Genomic DNA, 19,717 nt, shown 5'->3' on the forward strand with positions numbered 1-19,717 from the left:
TCTCCAATTCTGCCTGTCTTCATTGTGCCCACAGATTCTGTTTCTTTTCCATTTCTCCACTAGTTACTTGCTCCTCTTAGTGACATCTGGAGTATCTGAGAGTCTGGTGTCATTTCAGGAGAGTCTGGTGTCATCTCAGGAGCAGTCTCAGGAATACTATGCCCCATCAGTGTACTATGGAGCCAGGCAGGGGTCATCTTGGGTATGGCATCCTTGCTCCCCAGGCCTGTGCTGCATCAGACTGTTGGTCATCTCAGGCTAGCTGCAAGTCCAGGTTCCCTGGTGAAATATGGGTATCCATCTCAGGCTTGCTTATTTCAGAGAGTGTGAGACTACTAATCATTCAGATGTTCACAGGTCAGAACACTGAGTATTGACCTATCTTCTCTCCTCTCTACAGAGCATCTACAATGCTTCTAGAGGCAGGGGCATAGCAATTCTTAACATTTGTGCCCAAAACACACAGGCCTCAAATTTATAGAAGAAATCCTTTTCCAGTTTAAATCACATATTGACCATCACGCAATGATAGAGAGAGATGTCAATACAACCTTTCAACAATAGACAGGTAATCCAGACAGAGAAATTCTGGAGCTAACTGAAGTTATAAACAAAATGAACCTAACAATTTTATTTTCACCCAAACATGGTGTTTTTTTTTTTCTCCTTTTGCTCAACATCTCATGGAACTTTCTCCAAAACTGACCACACACTTTCACATACAAGTCTCAACAGAAGCAAGAAAATCGAAATAATACCCTGCATCCTGTCTGACCACCATAGATTAAAGCTGAATATCAATACTATCAGAAAAGACAAAAAGCTTACAAACTCATGGAAACTGACAAACTCTATAATGAATGAAATATGAATCAAGGCAGGAATTAAAGAAAGAAATTAACAGTTTTCTATAATTGAATGAAAATGAATTTACAACATTCTCAAAACTATGGGTCAAAAATAAAAGATGTCCTAAGGGGTAAGTTCATAGTGCCAAGCATTTTGATTTGTGATTCACTGATTTTAATCAGGGCCATTCATGTGACTATTGTTGTGGAACTATTCTTTTGAACCTGGTGGGCTATTAGATATACAACTAAAGAGAGTGACTCCCCCTTCCAGAACACCTACCAGTGGCCAATAGGTCAGCAGGTATAGCAGGATATTTTCCGGCTACATTTGCAATAAAGCTCCATCATTGGGAAGCATGAAAGGTAGGTGGAGTGAGGAAGGGGAGGAGGGAGAAGGAGGCAGGGCAGGAGAGAAAATGGCTGCAGATGTAGGCATGTCTCTAGCAGTCTAAGGTAGTTATAATATCTAGGTTAGATAATTGGGCAACAATTCTAATTGTAATGGCATCTTGTTAATTGAGCATTTCTAAATATATAAATCTATTGGATATTTATTTTTTTCTTTTTTATATTTTATATTTTATTTACATTTCAGATGCCATCCCCTTTCCCCATTTCCCCTCCCTAGAAAACCCCTATCCCATGCCCCCTTTTCCTTTTTGCTTTTATACATTTTTTTAAAAAAATGTTAATCAAAGGCTTTATAAGTTTGGTAATGCTCAATCAGAAGTGTAACCCAATACCCAACCTAGATATATAAACTATCTTTGACTGGTGGAGACACATGAACATCTGCCTCCATGCCCCCCCTCTCTTTCTCTCTCTATCTCTCATCACCTAGCTTCACCCTTCCTGTTAAAATAAAACTTTTCTCTCAAAATGCAATTAGAGTATAGTTATTCCTAATTGTACCAGTGAGGTACAAGATAGTCCTAATACCTAGTCTATCATTTTGTTGACTAACCAGAACCTCTGTCATCTGTCCTAACCAAAGCACTTAGTTTTGAACCTGGCTTTTTTTCCTTGGCTTTAGAATGAATGTCAGCTGAAAACCATCCACTCAGATTTTTTTTCTCAAAGTAAATAGCCAGCAATGGCTATGAGACTATAGGTCTTCAACCCCATCAGAAATCCAGAATGACTGAGTTAACTGAAATTATGGGAAGCACTAAGCATAGGTTCTAAAACTTAGCCAATTTATAGAGACTGCTGAACACCTGGAAAGCCCCTATACTACCGAATGTTGGAGCATCAAATCTTCAGCCTTCTGGCCCAGAATCATCTGACAGACCTTAGTGATGCAGAATTATTAAGGGCTGATTACTCTGTCTAGGCAGATATAATCAGTCGACTATTCTGCAAGTGTGTCCTTTTCTGGACATTAATTTGTCTGTAGATGGAAAGAGGCAATTCTTGCCTAGTGGCTGTCACCGCACAACTGGAGTAACACCAAGGATGCTCAATTTCTTCTTAGAATCCACGACAGGAAGCTGTCAGGAGCAGAAAGGTCTCTAATCAAAATGAACATTAATATATAAATATTTGTAACGTCAATTCTATTGACTTCTGACGTTTTGAAAACCAACTATCTATGTAAGGTAACCTGGACTGTTGTCTGTTAACTCCTCTCAGCTATTTCTAAGTAAAATATGGAAAACACCCTAACAATAAACTCAAAGCCATGAATTTGCTATAGTCCCTTAACTCACAGGCTGACCATCTCAAATCAGTTTAAAAAGTTAAAGAAGAACTGGGTCTAAGCCTTGTATTCCTAAATGTGTTATACAGGCACAATGCCCACGAGAGTATCAATATTCATCTCACTTTTATATCAATAAGAAGCTCATACCAATGACAACCTTAAATTTGAAATCAAAGTAAATTTTGTATCATTTAAGAAATTATAACCTCATCAAATATGACAGCTCTTCTCCCTAGTACCTGATTCTTACATTTGTTCCATCTCCCGCTTCAGTGCTAACGCTTGAGACCAATAGGAGTGGTATAAATGTCTGACTTCATTGTTTTACCTGTGCTCCAGAAACTACTACCACATGGCAGTCTTCTGGTGTGCATCCTGTTAAGTTAGGGGCATGGCCCATGTGATTTGATCTTGCTGGCTCCCTCTGCTTCAAATCTTTTATCTTCAAAACCAAAATTTAAAGAAAAGAAAACCATGTTTGCCATTTTAATTCCTCAACTATCCCCTTGACAGAAATCCTCCACTGACAACCTTCTAAAATTTGACCCTCTTGTTTCAGGATCATGCTTTTCTACATGCTTCAATTATTATTGTGCAGTCAAATAACTCTTACTCCATGTCCATAGTGCTTTGTGGTTAAAGATGATGCTTGAGTAAGTTCTATGGGCTATGGTGTTAGGGGTCAGGAAGGTGTAAAATATCCTTTACAATAGTACACCATGTATAAAACCTAAGTCAGATATCTCTGCATACTTAGGAAACCATCAGATATATTTAGTGTATGTATGGAGATAGTGTATGTATGGATGGAGACTGAAGGAAAGGGGATAACTAGGGACTACTCCATGGTAGGTTTGAAATATAATCTTCAGATTGTGGACTCTAATCATATAAACCATTAGGAGACTGAAATATTTTGAACAGGAAAACAGCATAAAAATAATTAAATTACTGAAAAAGCATTTTATTGGCAAATATCAAGAAAAGTTCTTTGAAAAGAAGCAAGTATCAAGACAGCAGGAGTTTGATATGATAGAAAAGTGCAATTCATTCTACTATGCAAATCTGATTTGAATTATCCATTTCTGTAATCATTAATGCTTTTCTGTACTTAGAAGGAAAGAAGATTGGCTACTAAAGATTACCATTCCAGGACATTAACAAACCTTTCTTTCACTCAGGGAACAGAGGTATTGTGTGTATATAGATTGCCATCTTGTTCACCAGCCCTGACAGCTGGTGCTGGTATCAGTGTCAGAGTTTAAAAAAAAATTGTAGAGCTTGTAATCTTATCTCTGGGACAAGAATTAGGTTCTTTAAAAAGAGAGAGACAAGAAAAGACAAATACTGAAGTATGCAAGATTGTTCAGGTTTGCGTTGTGATACAAGGAATGAGGCCTTTCTAGGGGAACTATATTTATGCCATTGAAGTCAATGTCCTCCTTGGGGCTGAGGGCAAAGTAAGACCTAGTGGTAATATTCCTAGCCTGTGCTCCCTCTGGCTCTGAAGCCTTGTATCATTTTAAAAACACTGTTTGGAATCTTGAGCTTGAAATCTTCAGTGGGTAGGGGGATTGAGCTTTAACAAAACTATTTCTTAATTATAAAATGAACAATTTTACCACAACATGAGCTATTTATTTTTTGAGATATGAGATCATGTCTTCAAAGGTTGCCTTTAAACTCAGTATATAACTAAAGGATGGCCTTTGCCTCTTAATCCTCCTTCCTCCATCTCACTAGTGCTAGGGCAATGTGTATGAAACATTACATCCTGTTTTGGAGGCTCAAGTTTTAGATCCTAATACCACATAAAGCACATGAAGACTTTTCTATGGAGAAAAAATTACAAATACAGAGGTGGATGATTGCAGCCAAACATTGGACTGAGCACGGGGTCCCCAAAGGAAAAGTTAAAGAAAGGATGGAAAAAGCTGAAAGGGTTTGCAACCTCATAGGAAGAACAATATCAACCAACTAGACCCTCCAGAGCTCTCAGGGACTAAACCACCAACCAAAGAGTACACATGGAGTGACCAATGGCTTCAGCTGCATATGTAGCAAAGAGGATAACATTGTCTGGCATCAATGGGAGAAGAGGCCCTTGGTTCTGTGAAGGCTTGATGCCCCAGTGTATAGGATTACCATGGTGAAGAGACAGGAGTGAGTGTGTAGGTGGGGAAGCACCCTCAAAGGAGCAGGGGAAGGGGGAATGAGATAGGGGGCTTCCAAGAGGGGAAGTCTAGAAAGGGTAACATTTAAAATGTAAATAAGTAAAATATCCAATAAAAAATAAAATGTAAGTACTCCCATGGAAAGATACTTTTGCATTTCATATTTGTTGTTCACTGTTCCCTATGAAGTGGTAAATTACCTATAATTATAAATGGCTAAACATGCAAGGGCACATTGGCTTCCAGGATTAACCTTTCTTAGCTACTTTCAGAATGTTCACTGTGGTCACTTGGCAGCAGGTGTCATCTGAATAGCTTTCAAGATGACAGTAAGACAAAATTTACAAAAAATATAATAAAGAAAGTATAAATAAGTCTCAAGCTGTATCACTCCACACAGTCATTGGCTATCATAACTTCTGACAACATCTCAACCATTGAGTAAATAGGACTGGTCCTGGAAAGCAGGATAAACCAAACCATGATCTGTGTAAGTGGAGCGAACATTTACTGTTCTTAAATTTGAGAAAGCTACATTTGTTAGCACCACCAGACCATTATTTTTTTTTTTTTTTTTTTTTTTTTTTACAAGTGTTCTATTTCAAAAAGATAGAGAATCAGAGGAAGTGTGATTAAAAGGTCTTGAGTCTCTTAATGTCAGGGACATGCTCCAAAGTTTGTCAATCAGATGATAACTTACTTCTTTATACAGAATTAGAATATACCTTCCAGGTTATTCAAACACTGATGATAGGTCAAAAGTGTACAATAGAAAGACTTCATAGAGTCCTATGAAGACTGCATGATGTAAGTAACTCAAAATTCTGTTTGCACCATAGAGTGGGAGAAAAATCATGAAGAGTTAGTTGAGAGAGTCCAACAAGAATATAAAATTTTGGGAAAGATGGGGAAAGGCTTCTAGTTCATCTAAAACTGGTGGGGAACAGATTGTCTTCACTGCCTGCTAACAGGACAATGCTCTGACATCAAAAAGCACTGTATGTGTGCATTTGTTTATGGCTTGAATAGTGACTGTTTTATGGATTTCTAGGTATGTTTGCTTATGGCATAAAGCTGTAGTATAGTTGGAAGGTTAGCAATGTATTCTGGAATCCTGTCGCCTTAACTCACATCTCAGTGAGTTGTGTGGCAATGCATAATTCTAAATTGTCATTTTGTAAAATGAAGGACACAATAGGGTCCATTTCTTGCAGTGGTTATAGGGGTGACAAAAATGTTTAGTTCAGTGATTAAAACAAATATGGGAAAGCAAATTTGTTTGCTTTCATTTCTCTAGTGTTGTTTCTATAATTTAGTTTTATAGTTTCTGCAACATGTAAGGTATATTTATTCAATACTTGCAAAATGGTTGTGTAACAAAGGGAGGTAACTCCCTGCTCCTGGAGCTGTAGAGAGCCTTTGTAGTATAGCCTTGGGTCTGAGTAGAGTTCAGTGTCCTGAGGGGAAACACACACACACACACACACACACACACACACACACACACACACACACACAATCTCAGCATGCATCATAGGGTGACATTATTTTCCAGAAATAGTCCACAGGACCTTCTGGAGAATAGGAATTAAGCTTTGGTTCACTGTGACATGGCTGTCTATGCTGAGGGTGGGATTTATCTCAGTCCTATTATTTGGACCATGGTATTGTCCACTGTGCCTGTCTCAAACTCTGATCTAGTATTAAGTATAAGTCAATACTATGTCTGATGGAAGCATCCTTGTGTATTCTCAAACATTTGCCTTGTGACTGGAATATTAAAATGTTGCTGATTGATTAAATTATACCTTTAAATATCATGGATGTAAGTATAGCTTAGTGGTAGAGTCCTTGTCTGTCATGACCAAAGGACAGGGTTGTATGACCAACATAAAAAAACCCACAAAACCAACCAAACAAAAAAACCTACAACAACAAAAACAACAACAACAAACCAGGTTGAGTAGAGAACCAGAGATCTCCTGATACATCTTAGATAACAGTATTTAGCATGCAACAATCATTGTGTCAAATAATTTTTGTATTTCACTTCATTCATCCCCCTCAACCCATTTTTCTTTATCTCATAAAAGTTGAAAGTAAGGTATCATGGTAGAGTTAGAATTGCAACCCAGAGAGATGGTCCTGTAGGAAATTTAAAGTTGGTGACACTGTTAAAATGCCCACTGTGAAAATGAATTGCTTTGTGTTAGGACACATGTATGGCATGGCTATATATATATATATATATATATATATATATATATATAGTGAGATATATATATCTCACAATCATTGTCTTTTATGAATGAGACTTATAAGCTGAAGACAATCCTAGTATTCAGTCACAGTTTGAATAACCAATCTAGGGTGAACAACGTTTTTGTTCAAAAGCTGTCATTTATCCTGACTGCTAGGTCAGCCTGGTGTACATCTGTATTTGATTTACATGTGGATTTATTTCATGTGCCTATTAAAAACCTTCTTCATTTTTTGGACCTCTATGATTTTTCAAAATTTCACATATAGCCTGTAGAGTAAGCAAGAATATTAATAACAGCAACAAAAAAATAATGAAGATTTGTACCTACTCCTATTATTCACTGAGTTAAGAATATGATCTCTAAGTATTTTGTATGTTGTAATATTTAGGAAGTCACTGGAAGTTTATGGAGCACCCATGAGATTAAACACTGTATAGACAAGTCTATATAGGCAATAATGATGGAGTAAAATTTCAATTCTGATAAAGACTCATTTCAAAACCTCTATATGACACTGATAAGATATCTCAGCAGATACAATATTTGTAAGAATACAAGGCCTAGACTTTGGATTTTTCATGTAAATTGTGGGTAAATGAGATATGTTCACATGTAATCTCAATGCCAAGAAGTGAGAATGGGAAATCTCTGGGCAAGCTGGTTAGGTGTACAGGGTCTTGTGCAATTAGAGCTAGATAAAGTTTTGGAGGAGAGATAGTAGTGGGGATATGGCTGCTAGCACAACACTAGAAAGCATAAAAGCTCCTACATAGAGTTTCAAAACTCCTTAGCCAAAGTAGACAGGCTCTTTCTGACAACTAATAAAGGAAAAAGAAACAAAAGATGATTTGACAATTATCTCACAAATATAATAATATGACTGTGTGAAAATTGTTTTTTAAACTGAAGAATAAATGTGGTGTGTGTTTAAAGTAGTAATCCATACATAATTGATTCAGGTACCTGTCAGAGGTTGACATTAGGTGTCTTTCTATGATTTTCCCATTTATTGAATGAATTTTAATTGATTAATGATTGATTGATTGATTGATTGATTGATAGGCATAGGGCCTCTTACTGAGCACAAAGCTCACTGTTAGAGCTAGATTGTCTTACCAGTTAACCTCTGGAATCTACTTATCTCTGCCTCCCCTCCTCTGGACCATTTCTACAAGCCAGAGTGCCTAGGTTTTATTTTTATGTGGATGTTGAAGATGTGAACTAAGATACCCATTATTATTTACTAAGCATTGTACCATCTTCATGGCCCTGACCTAAAAATTTTAAGAAACATCCTAAATACTTATAGCAGTTAGAGGTATTTGTTTACTTCTGGTTTTTGTCTGCTTTTTTTTTTTTTTTTAAATAAAGGAAGACTGAAGAAAAAGAACAAGCAAACTGAAAACAAAAACTTAAAAACAGATATGTACAAACACAAACAAGAAACAAACTGTCCCAATGACTATGTAGTATGCCAGGACTTTTCTTTGATAGTTATGTTGAAAGAGGCCCACTCTCAGTTACCAGGCCACTCACTGTCCAGCAGGAATAAATTATATTGTATGAACCCTTTCCTGGTCTACAGTTGTTGAAAAAGCAGCATTGAAAGCACATAAATGCATTTTCATGTTCTAGAGAAGGTAGGCCTCTGCTAGAATTCCACCTAGCATGTATTCACCTTGAGCTCTGCATGGAATGGTCAATATTTGAAGAGAACAAGCAGGGTATTTATGAAACTGTAGGAATGAGCATTTCATTTGGAAGTGCTAACTGTGCCTTCCACAAACTTCTTTTAGAGGCATCTCCATGGGAAGCCAGTATAAATGCACCTATTATTTTTGTGAGTTGAGCTCCTAATTTGCATCTGCTTTCTATTGGATAACTCCAGGAAATTGAGATCACAAAGTTTAAAAAGAAGAATACCTGTTTAATGTTCCATGCAGTCAGATTTTCTGTTTGGTACTTGCTCACAGCCAAAGCCTGAGGCAAGAGACAAAATGAGCAATTTAACCAATCATTGGCTGCCTAAGTCCATTATGCAAATAGAAATAAAGCCCTCTATTAGTGCAAGAAAATAAGGCCTTCTCTATAACTTTTCCTTGTTTAGATAGACTTATTTTAATGCCTGTCCTATAAAATAGGCTCCTTAAGGCAATCTGTAAAATTTAAGAAATAAACCCTGTTTTAAAGTTATTGACATATAGAAACCTAGTGTTAAGGGGTGTCATACAAACATCCATTTCCCCTTCTTTGTTGGTAACTGACTTCTTCAGTCTCAGCCCCCACCCCAACTAAATTCCTCAAGAATCAGACTTGAATCATTGTAACAAACAACACTAAACTTTGGTGATGGGTACCAGGAAGGCTGATAGTATCTGCATTTGGAACAAGCCTGCTTAAACTTTTTTCCCATTAATTTCTTTATTTATTCACTTTACATCTGAATTGAAACACCCTTCCTCCAAGTCCCCCTTCACAGCTCCTCTCCATCCTCTCTCCCCTTCTCTTCTGAAAAAGGGGAGGCCTCCCTGTGTATAACCCAACCCTGGCATATCAAGTCACTGCAAGACTAAGTGTATCCTCTTCCACTTAGGCCAGACTAGGTGGCCAGGTTAGGAGAATGGGATTCACAAACAGGCAACAGATTTATGGACAGCCATAAATCCAGTTGCTGGGACACACATGAAGACTGAGCTTCATATCGGCTACATATGTGAGCGCCAGGGTGTAGGGGGACTAGGTTCAGCCCATGTATGTTCTTTGATAGGTGACTCAATCTCTGGGAGCTCCAAAAGTTCAAAGTTCTGTGGGTTTTCTCATGGCATTCTTATCCTCTCCAGTGTTGGGGGCCGACTTTTAGCAGAAAGCGGCTATCAGCTTTGCAGCCATCTTGAGCCGTATACCCTGACATGAGACTTGTATTATAATAGCCTACAACAGCTGAGCACACTCTGATAACATCTTGCTTTGGATACCCAGGACTTTCCTTGGGTGTGTGAGATTAAAGGTGTGTAACTTAAGAGTGTGACCTAGAGATCAGATTTAGAGACAAGACCTAAGGGCATGATTAAAGGTGTAACTTAGAAGCATGGCTTAGAAGTGAGACATGTAAAAGGCAGAGACAAACGGCAGAGAGATATACTCTTTAAGGAGACTCTTTAGAGAGTACAGATAGACTTGGGACTTGGACCAGGAAGAGAGACTGAAGAATAAATGGGATTGAATCACACTCTGTCTGGTCTCCATTCTTCAAGTCTGTCCTCACTCTCTCTTTCTTGCTGAACCCCGACCTGCAGACCGGAGCTACAGCTTGGGCCGGGATACAGTGGCCGCCAAATGCGGGGCAGCCTGGGCCTCAACATTTTGCTCGGGCCGTGACACTCCAGGGCCTTCTATTTTTCTCCTCACGCTTCAGTAAGATGCCTTACTCTCTGCCTAATATGTGGTTATGGTCTCTGCATTTGTTTTAGTCAGCTGCTGTATGGAGCCTCTCAGAGGAGAGTTCTGCTAGGCTCCTGTCTGCAAGTATACAGAGTATTATTAATAGTGTCAGGGACTTATTCTTGCCCATGGGATGGGTCTCAAGTTGGTTAGCCCTTTCCTCATTCTACATCTCATTTTTGTCCCTGAACTTCTTGTAGGCAGGACATATTTTGGGTCAAAGGTTTTCTGAGAGGGTTGGTGTCCTTATATCTCCACCGAGGTTTCTGCCTGGATATAGGAGGTGGCCTCTTCAGGTTCCATATTACTCATTGTAAGTAGTCTGAGTTAGAGTCACCCCCATAGACTTCTGGGAGCCTTCCCCATTCCGGGTCTCTGATCCATTCTAGGGATGCAGCACCCCTCCACCTGCCAGTTTTCATTTACTTTCCTGGACCTCTCTTCTGATTTATATCTACATCTGATCCTGATTTCTGCCTTCATACCCCTGCCCCATTTTCCTCTGCATCTCCTCTCTCACACAATTCCCTTCCTCTATCTGCCTCTGATGACTATTTTATTTCTCTTTCTAAATTAGAGTCAAGCATCCTCCCTTGGGCCCTCATTGTTATTTATCTTCTTTGTGTCTGTGGATTGTAGCATGGGTATCCTGTACTTCATGGTGAATATCCAATTATAAGTGAGTACAAACCATGAACATTCTTTTGGGTTTGGTTTACCTCATACAGGATATTTTCTAGTTTTATCCATTTGCCTGCAAAATTCATTATGATTTTGTTTTTAATAGCCGAGTAGTATTCTACTGTGTAAATTAACCACATTTTTAAAAAAAAAAATCCATTCCTTGGCTGAGCAGCATTTGGGTTGCTTCTACTTTCTGGCTATTATGAATAAAGCTGCTATGCTATTAGAGCATGTGTTCTTATGGTGTGGTGTAGCATTGCTAAACTAAACTGGGCTTTTTCAAGGATCTGGAGGCTGCTCTACTGCCTTCTCAGGAGCATGAAAGAAGTTCTCTCTGTCAAACTATTGTGAGCTATCCAAACACAACCTTTTATGATAAAACAGAATTTGAGAGGGAAGTAATCTTTGCTAGATTTTTGGATATCTGATTGGATAAATCAATATTTATAGAAAGCATGCTGTTTTGAAAGGTGAAGCTTCAGAGTTTCCTGGGAGTGAATAAAAAATGGGGCCCTTCAAGCAATCAGGGTTGTACAGATCACAAAATCTTATCAATGTCTATTTATTCAGCAAATTGCTGTCCAGCTTCCCTCAGTACAACTTTAACTTACCTGTAAGACTTGGTGTTTTATACTAGAAAAAAGACACCCAACAACCCTTATCTAGATCATTTAATTATCCTGCAATATCTCTCTCTCTGTCTCTCTCTCTCTCTCTCTCTCTCTCTCTCTCTCTCTCTCTCTCTCTCTCTCTAATCTTTGTTTATAATGAAAATGGTGGTGATGGCCATAACCATTTACTGGTATTTGTGTGTTAGGCACTGACAACACACTGAAGAGAGTCTCTGCTCTAAGGCTGTTATGATCGTGAGTCCAAGAAAAAAAATGGTGAATAATGTGAACACTTCAGATCAAATTTTTTGTTATCATTGTTGTAAAATAACAAATTGCTTTATAGGAAAATTTTAAAACATTATTCTGGGCCTAATGTAAGTTACTCTGGCCCAGGAACTTGAATTCTAGTTACCCAAATGAAATAGTCCACCATGGAAGATGTTACACAAAATTATATAGTCATTTAACAAAAAAAGTCATAATCTGCATCTGTATCAGCTGCATTGTTGAGAGCATTTGGGTAGGCATACTACAGGAAAAGTGAGAAATCTTTCCACACCCTTGATATTTCTACACAGTCTTCTATGTTTCAAGGTTGAAGGAGGTAGAGGTCTATTAAACTTAATTACACATTGTTAGAACTTTATCTATTAGTCTGTAGACTGTTGAATTAATTCGGATGTAAATCTTAAGGTACATGACCGACAAAGAGGCTAAGTAACCCAGCAATTTCATGTTTTACAGTCAACATGTTTTAATCCCTGAGGTCAGGCAATCTGCAAGACATGTAATTGAGGATCAGCTTGTTCATATTATCTCATGTCATTCCCTTGATAGGAAATTATAATTACCTTTGTTTCAACTATAAAAATATGTTTTTTCTTTATTTATGATTTCAGTTCTAACATACTCTAGCAAGACATGTCAATCATTCCCAACACACATCATTTATTCTAATGGTGCAAGTGTGCTCCACTGTGACCTTGAGATGGAGGAGCACTTGTGGAGCAAATATTCCTCTTCCTTGTTTCTATGACCAAAACAACTATGAGAAGCAGCTTCTAGTTTATTTTTATTTATAATTTAAGAAAGGATGTTGTACATGTGGCACAGAAGGCATGGAAGAAGAAGCCTGAGGCTGATAGTTAAATCAAGTCCACAGGATGCCTGGAATATACAGAAGGTAGACATAGGACATAAAACCTCAATGCACACCCTCTAATGACCCCCTTCGTTCATCAAGGCTTTATTTCTTAAAAATTCCAGAGCATTCTAAAGAGCACTTCCAACTGAAGACCAAGTGATCAAACATAGCCTGTGGGGGACATTTTTCACTGAAATGCTATAGAATACTGTTTATCAGTATAAATAGTGTTTGAAATTCTATCCAAGACTTGCCTCTCATTATTCTAATTTTAAGATGCCTCTAACTCATCTAGCATATATATATTTTAGCTAAGTATACTTTCAGTTGTACACTTAGATTTTATAAAGTATTGCTGCATGTGTACACATATTGCTCAATGATTTGTTTTATTAATTTATTTTATACGGAATCTTGCTATATAGCCCTGGTTGGTCATTAATTCACTATACAGCCAAGTCTGGTTACTAATTCTCTTCACAGTTTAGGCTGCCCTCAGACTCTTTCTTTTTCCTCTATATGCTAGGTTTACAGTCATAATGTGCCAGGTTCAACCATGTATTTAATTATGATACAAATACTAAAATACATAAAATTGAAAATAAGAAGTTCATCTTGCTTAAAACTAAGAATAATTTCCTGACATTTGTTACAGGATCTTAGAAAAATGTATTATTTAAGGTTTTTTCTGTTTTTCACAATATTAAAAATCTTTAGAAAACTCATCATGTAGGTCCTTTGTCAATCTTTGACTACTGAATGTCAAGGATCCTGAAGTAATTACCTAAGAATGGTAGGTCTCAACTTTCCTAATGTTCTGACCCTATAATACAGTTCCTCATACAGTATGGTTATTCTCAACCCTAAAATTATTTTGCTGCTACTTTATAACTATAATTTTGCTACTGTTATGAAATGTAAGTAAATATCATTTTTTCTGATTTTCTTAGATGACCCTTGTATAAGGGCCATTCAACCCTAACCCACAAAAAAGCAGAGTCATGAACCACAGGTTGAGAAACACTGCTTTAGAGCATATACATAAGGATGTCTGTATTTCTGTTTCCATGTAAGGGTAACAACATGCACTTCCTGGATACCTGATTTTGGGCTATTGGATGGCTTCTTGTCATAAAGATCAGAAAGCTTGTTTATTGCATTGATTAAAACCAATGAGCTAATAAAGATTAACATTTAAAATACCAGGTAAAGTTAAGATTTCTGTGAATGAGTCCTCTCACTTTAAAGCTACTTATAATACATGTGATATCTTTTCCAATTCTCATTCTTTTTTTACATTTTTTATTTGTTTTTATATTTTATTTACATTTCAGATGCCATCCCCTTTCCCCATTTCCCCTCCCTAGAAAACCCCTATCCCATGCTCCCTTTTCCTTTTTGCTTTTATACATTTTTTTAAATGTTAATCAAAGGCTTTATAAGTTTGGTAATGCTCAATCAGAAGTGTAACCCAATACCCAACCTAGATATATAAACTATCTTTGACTGGTGGAGATGCATGAACATCTGCCTCCATGCCCCGCCCCCCTCTCTCTTTCTCTCTCTCATCACCTGGCTTCACCCTTCCTGTTAAAATAAAATTTTTCTCTCAAAATGCAATTAGAGCATAATTATGCCTATTTGTACCAGTGAGGTACAAGATAGTCTTAATACCCAGTCCATCATTTTGTTGACTAACCAGAACCTCTGTCATCTGTCCTAACCAAAGCACTTAGTTTTGAACCTGGCTTTTTTTTTCTTGGCTTTAGAATGAATGTCAGCTGAAAACCATCCACTCAGATCTTTTCTCTCAAAGTAAATAGCCAGGATTGGCTATGAGACTATAGGTCTTCAACCCCGTCAGAAATCCAGAATGACTGACTGAGTTAACTGAAATTATGGGAAGCACTAAGCATAGCTTCTAAAACTTAGCCAATTTATAGAGACTGCTGAACACCTGGCAAGCCCCTATACTACCGAATGTTGGAGCATCAAATCTTCAGCCTTCTGGCCTTGAAAGTTCCTTCGAATGTCAGTCTGTCTATAATGGTCACCTCAGTGTTTAGAAAGACAAAAGCTTTTCTCTATTTTATAGCTCATAGCAGATTTCTGTGATTTAATACTTATTCAATAGTAAAACACCCTTTGCCTTAGAATTGAGTAGTTGTGATTGGCCTTATTTTATTATAGAAAAAAATCAGTAGCTCTAGCTAGAAGAATATTCTTTTACTCTATATATTGCCAACATAGCAATTTTATATTTGTCTAATTGTCATATGAATTTTAATTTCCACAAGCTGGTTCAACTCTTAGGGCCTAAACTTCTTTGTGCCAGGGTGAATAAAAGCACGTTTCTATGTCTTTAAACAAGAGAGTCAGCTTGATTGAACTTCTTTGACACAATGGAGTTGCAATTCATCCTATTTATGAGCTTTAGGGGAACAATTCGATACCTGAAACACCCCCCTCAAGAACTATCATGAGCTCTAACTCCCTCCTTGTTGCCCACTAGAAACTGTATAAGAGTAAAAGGGAGAGAGTTTTACAGTGTGGAGAAGATGCCCACAAATACTCCCATGCTGTAGTAACCAGTTTGATCTGACATAAATGATGAAGTGGCTGCTTAGGCCATAATTTCTATTTAGGAACTCCTGACAGGGAAAAAAAAAGCAGGAGTTTCCTAAACTTGGGGCATTTAAACTCCAAGGGGGCAATTCTCTTGCTATCTTTCAATCTCAGAATACAGTGGTGTCACAAATATAATAGACCATTATAGGGACTGTGAAGTCATGGAAGCCACAGTATTACACTGTTTGTTCCAAAGTCTATTTTATCACCATATATATGCTTGATAGCTTCTTCATCACAATACATGCAGTACTCTAAGTACCAATATGTGATACATTACGTGTGATATCTTTTCCAATTCTCACTCTTTAAAGTACCCTCTAATTTTAGTTTTTTTTTTTTTCTAGAATGACAATAAGGAAACAGGAGTATAGCAAGACTAGTAAATGCATGAGTCAAAATTCAAACCTCAATTACCCCTAATAAATCACTCCATGGATATGTTTAACCCTGAGCTCTGCTGGTTTCTGACCACATAGCACTGGTTTTGATTAGACTTGCTATGCACTTGGAGAGAGTAAGAAAGTGATAAACTCAGATATGTGTTCTTAAGAACATATTATTCTATTTCATTCACAAGGTGAGTTCAGCTGTGCTCACTGGAAATTACACATAGACTCAGAAAAAATATAGCTCATCTTTCCCAAATGCAAACTTTTAAAGAAGAAAGTAGTATGGTTTTTTTATTATAAAACAAAATTATACTGCAAATAGAGTGTATTTTTATTCTGTGAGTTTTTGGAAACCTGGGGGCGTCTCAGAGATTTACATTTTGGGAAAGCCACATTGCCTTGACATTCAAAAATTTTGTTGAGCCATCAAGTACAAAGCCATGTTAATCCCAAAAGGCAGCAAAAAATCATAAATCTTTTGTTCACAGGAAAGCTAGAAAACGTTAGCTGTAAAATAAAAGATGACAACCATAACAATTAACAGTACAGGCATGCTCAGAAAGCAGCTTCATCTATTTGATATGTTGTAAACACTTTTATGACTGTATTCTCTGATGTACCTGTGTATTTTGGTTATGATGTCACATACAAAAATGGATTGCTAATTGTTCTATGTAATTTGAATTATAAACTTTTAATTATGTTATTTTTCTTGCTATCAAAACTAGCATTATGTTCACTAACAAAATCTTTCTTAATAATCTGAATTATCTTTTGTATTAACAAAACATGAAGATTTCTACTATAACTTTGCATTTTTTAAACTATAGCCAAAATGGTTCTAGTTAAAGAACTATAGATATGTTTGATTGCCATAAATTGAAAAGCAATGTTCTCCAGCCTATTTCCAAACTTTTATCATCTGTAATGGTTCTGTTATAGCCTCTTAGAGATAGCAGTACCCCAAATCTAGGTGAGGATATTTACATCCTAGCATTGGTGGCTGGCAGACAAAAGTTCACTCCCCTCCTCATTTTCCATTCTTTCATTTTACATAGCACATCTCCCCATTAAAAACATAATACAAGCTTTGCTTCAAAGCCGAGGGTGACATTCATTTTCTGTGGGGGTATTCTCTTTTACTGAGTTCAGGGTTGACTTTACTGTCATATGGATGCATGGGACATATTTTACTGTCTTAACTGACATACAGTCAGGGTAACCCATGTTCTTGGTGCTTTGCTTTAAGAGGAGAAGTTAAAGAAGCCTCTTTCCTGGCATAAACCACCTTCCTACTTCCTAGCCATTATTTCTGGATATTTTCTTTCAATGATAATAAATGCCTTGTGTTTCCTATCTATTTTACTGTGCATAAATTCACCTTTATTTTTCTAATAAAAATGTGTGTCCAAATGGTCTATTCATAACACATTTTGAAATATGCTAAATAGATTTTTCCAGCTGGGAAGAATTGCAGATTTGTATTCTTCCTATTTTGTTATGCTTGCTACCCAGCTAATTTTTCCTGATCTCATTCTCATGCCTTCAAAATTAAACCATAAGTAACCAGAACACATTCTTAAACTTGGGATATCTGCCTTAGCTTCCCAGATGTTAAAAACAAACAAACAAACAAACACCCCCAAACCACAAAGCAACACAACAAGACAAACAAACCAAAAATGACAGAAAAACAGACATATGCTGTCTAACTTTGCTATCTCATGTGATGTGATGCCTTTGTTAGATGCTTTATCTGTTTGACATCATTGCATTTAGATTCCAAAACTCAATGTTCTTGCCATCTGGATCATTACTGCTTAGCCAATGGCAAATATTTTGGTTCTTTCTATGTAAATGCTAATTTCTGGTTAGCAATTTCTGTATTATTGAAGCTAATTAACATAGGTTTCTGGTTAACCTTAATAACTTCAGAATATATCAAACAAAATGTTTAGTTTTTAATAATATAGTTAAGAAACAATTTCAAGAGCAGTGGCAAGCTAGACCCTGTCCTGTTAGCTGCATTTTCAGGCCCACAATGCTGCCTGCATTTCTGGAGGTCATCAGGAACAACTAGGTAAGACCCCTGTGCCAAGTACCCTAAAAACACACACAACAGTGGTCATGGCTTTTGTTGAGTAGCAGAACCTGTGTGCAGGTACAGCACTGGGTCTTTCCATCCCCTTACACTGATCAGGAACCCCTAATCCAAACTTTGCAAAGTCAACTGCAGAGAGGGTTGATTGACCACTAAGGAAACTGTGAGCTTTTCTGCAGACACTGCCACATGAAAGCAGGCTGTGTCCTGGTACAGAGTGTAAACAAAGCAGTGAGTTTCTGAAGAGGCCTATAACCAGGTTCCCTACCCATCTGTGAGGTGATACTGCATTAGAGGTAATGCTTCAAGCATGTAGAGTCTAGTACAGGAAACAAAGAAACAACTACAAGAGCAAACATCTTAGAAGTATCATGTTCTGGAAGATGGCTGGAAAAGGCATTATCAATATGTGGATTTATGATGACCGTCTAGATTTATAAGGAGATGAACTCCAACTCATCAAATCATGTTTCTTTGTACTCCTAAACACAAGCTATGAAGAATATTGCTGATTGGATCACTAATTTGTATTCTGAATTTTTCTGATGGAAAAATTCAGTGGAAACACTGAAGAATCTAATGTACATTTTTTCTGTAGGTGAGAGACCCAAGCATTTCTGAAGAAAGTTGACATGAACAGGATGGGACCAAAAGACCTGAAAATACAGTGGTGGAGTTTAACCCTGGTAGCACAAACCCTAAGAAACTTGGGAGAGGCAGCCCTATGTCAACCTGTATAACTTGGTTACACGTTTGGCATTTCTCCTGAGTGTATTGTTTGAAGCTTTGTATTTTTTTACTGTGGCCCTTTGGACTTCATGGAAAGTCTGTCACTGACACAAGAAATGGTTTAAGCCTTAATTTTCTAAGAAATACTGAGTCATCTGTGAGAATAGAGTCTATAACCAGATGTGGCAATGATCCAGAGTTAGAAAGAGCTGAGGGTTTGGTCATAGTGGCCCTCAAAAACTCTTGTTTTGAAGGTTTGACCTACAGTCTCTGTCATTGGTTGGAAGTATAGTATACTTGGTAGGCAAAAACTACTATAACACATTAGAGTCTTGAGGGTCACTTTGTATGCCTTAGACACTTCCTGCTCATTTCCACTGAGTAACCAACCATATAGAATTTGTTGCTTTCCATGAGTTCAGACATTAAGTAGGAGTCTTGGATCATATTGTCCATAAACATAAAAGACTGATGCTCCTAGTTCTAGAGAAGAGCAGTTGTCATGGATTCATTTGACTGAGATGGAGTGTCTAGCTTCTTCAGGAATCTGTGTGACTAGATCTATGACTACTTTCCAAAAAAATAATGTTCTAGGAGCTGTTTTGCCCAATTTTCACAACACATCAATTGGACAAACATAAATTCCATCTTGAAATTAATTCAACACAATTTGAAGCTCTTCTGTGGGCTTCAGGAAAATCTCTAAGACACATAATCATATGCCATGACCAAAAGGACTGAATAATTTGTCTCCAGCAGACACACTTATTAATTTGTTCAATTCAGCTCATTTTAGTGTGCCTTAGTATAGGCTGCAGATTTAATTATCTGGCTAGAGAACCAAAGAATGACAGATTACTTCCTTTGAGGAAGTTTTATTTTTAAGTATATATTTCTATATTGAAATAAATCCATGAATACACTAATTGTGAATTTACTCTCTCACCTTCATCAAATAAATCATACTTTGCAGTCACAGGCTCCAAGTTTCAG

At 37.2% G+C, this 19,717-nt stretch overlaps 1 pseudogene; it reads right to left on the reverse strand.

The window, feature by feature from the left end:
- Positions 1-323: 323 nt before the first annotated feature.
- LOC117708045 (small nucleolar RNA SNORA17) lies at positions 324-421 on the reverse strand (annotated as a pseudogene).
- Between the last annotated feature and the right edge of the window lie 19,296 nt (positions 422-19,717).

This window comes from Arvicanthis niloticus, chromosome 4, assembly GCF_011762505.2.
Source record: "Arvicanthis niloticus isolate mArvNil1 chromosome 4, mArvNil1.pat.X, whole genome shotgun sequence".
Taxonomy (NCBI): Eukaryota; Metazoa; Chordata; class Mammalia; order Rodentia; family Muridae; genus Arvicanthis; species Arvicanthis niloticus.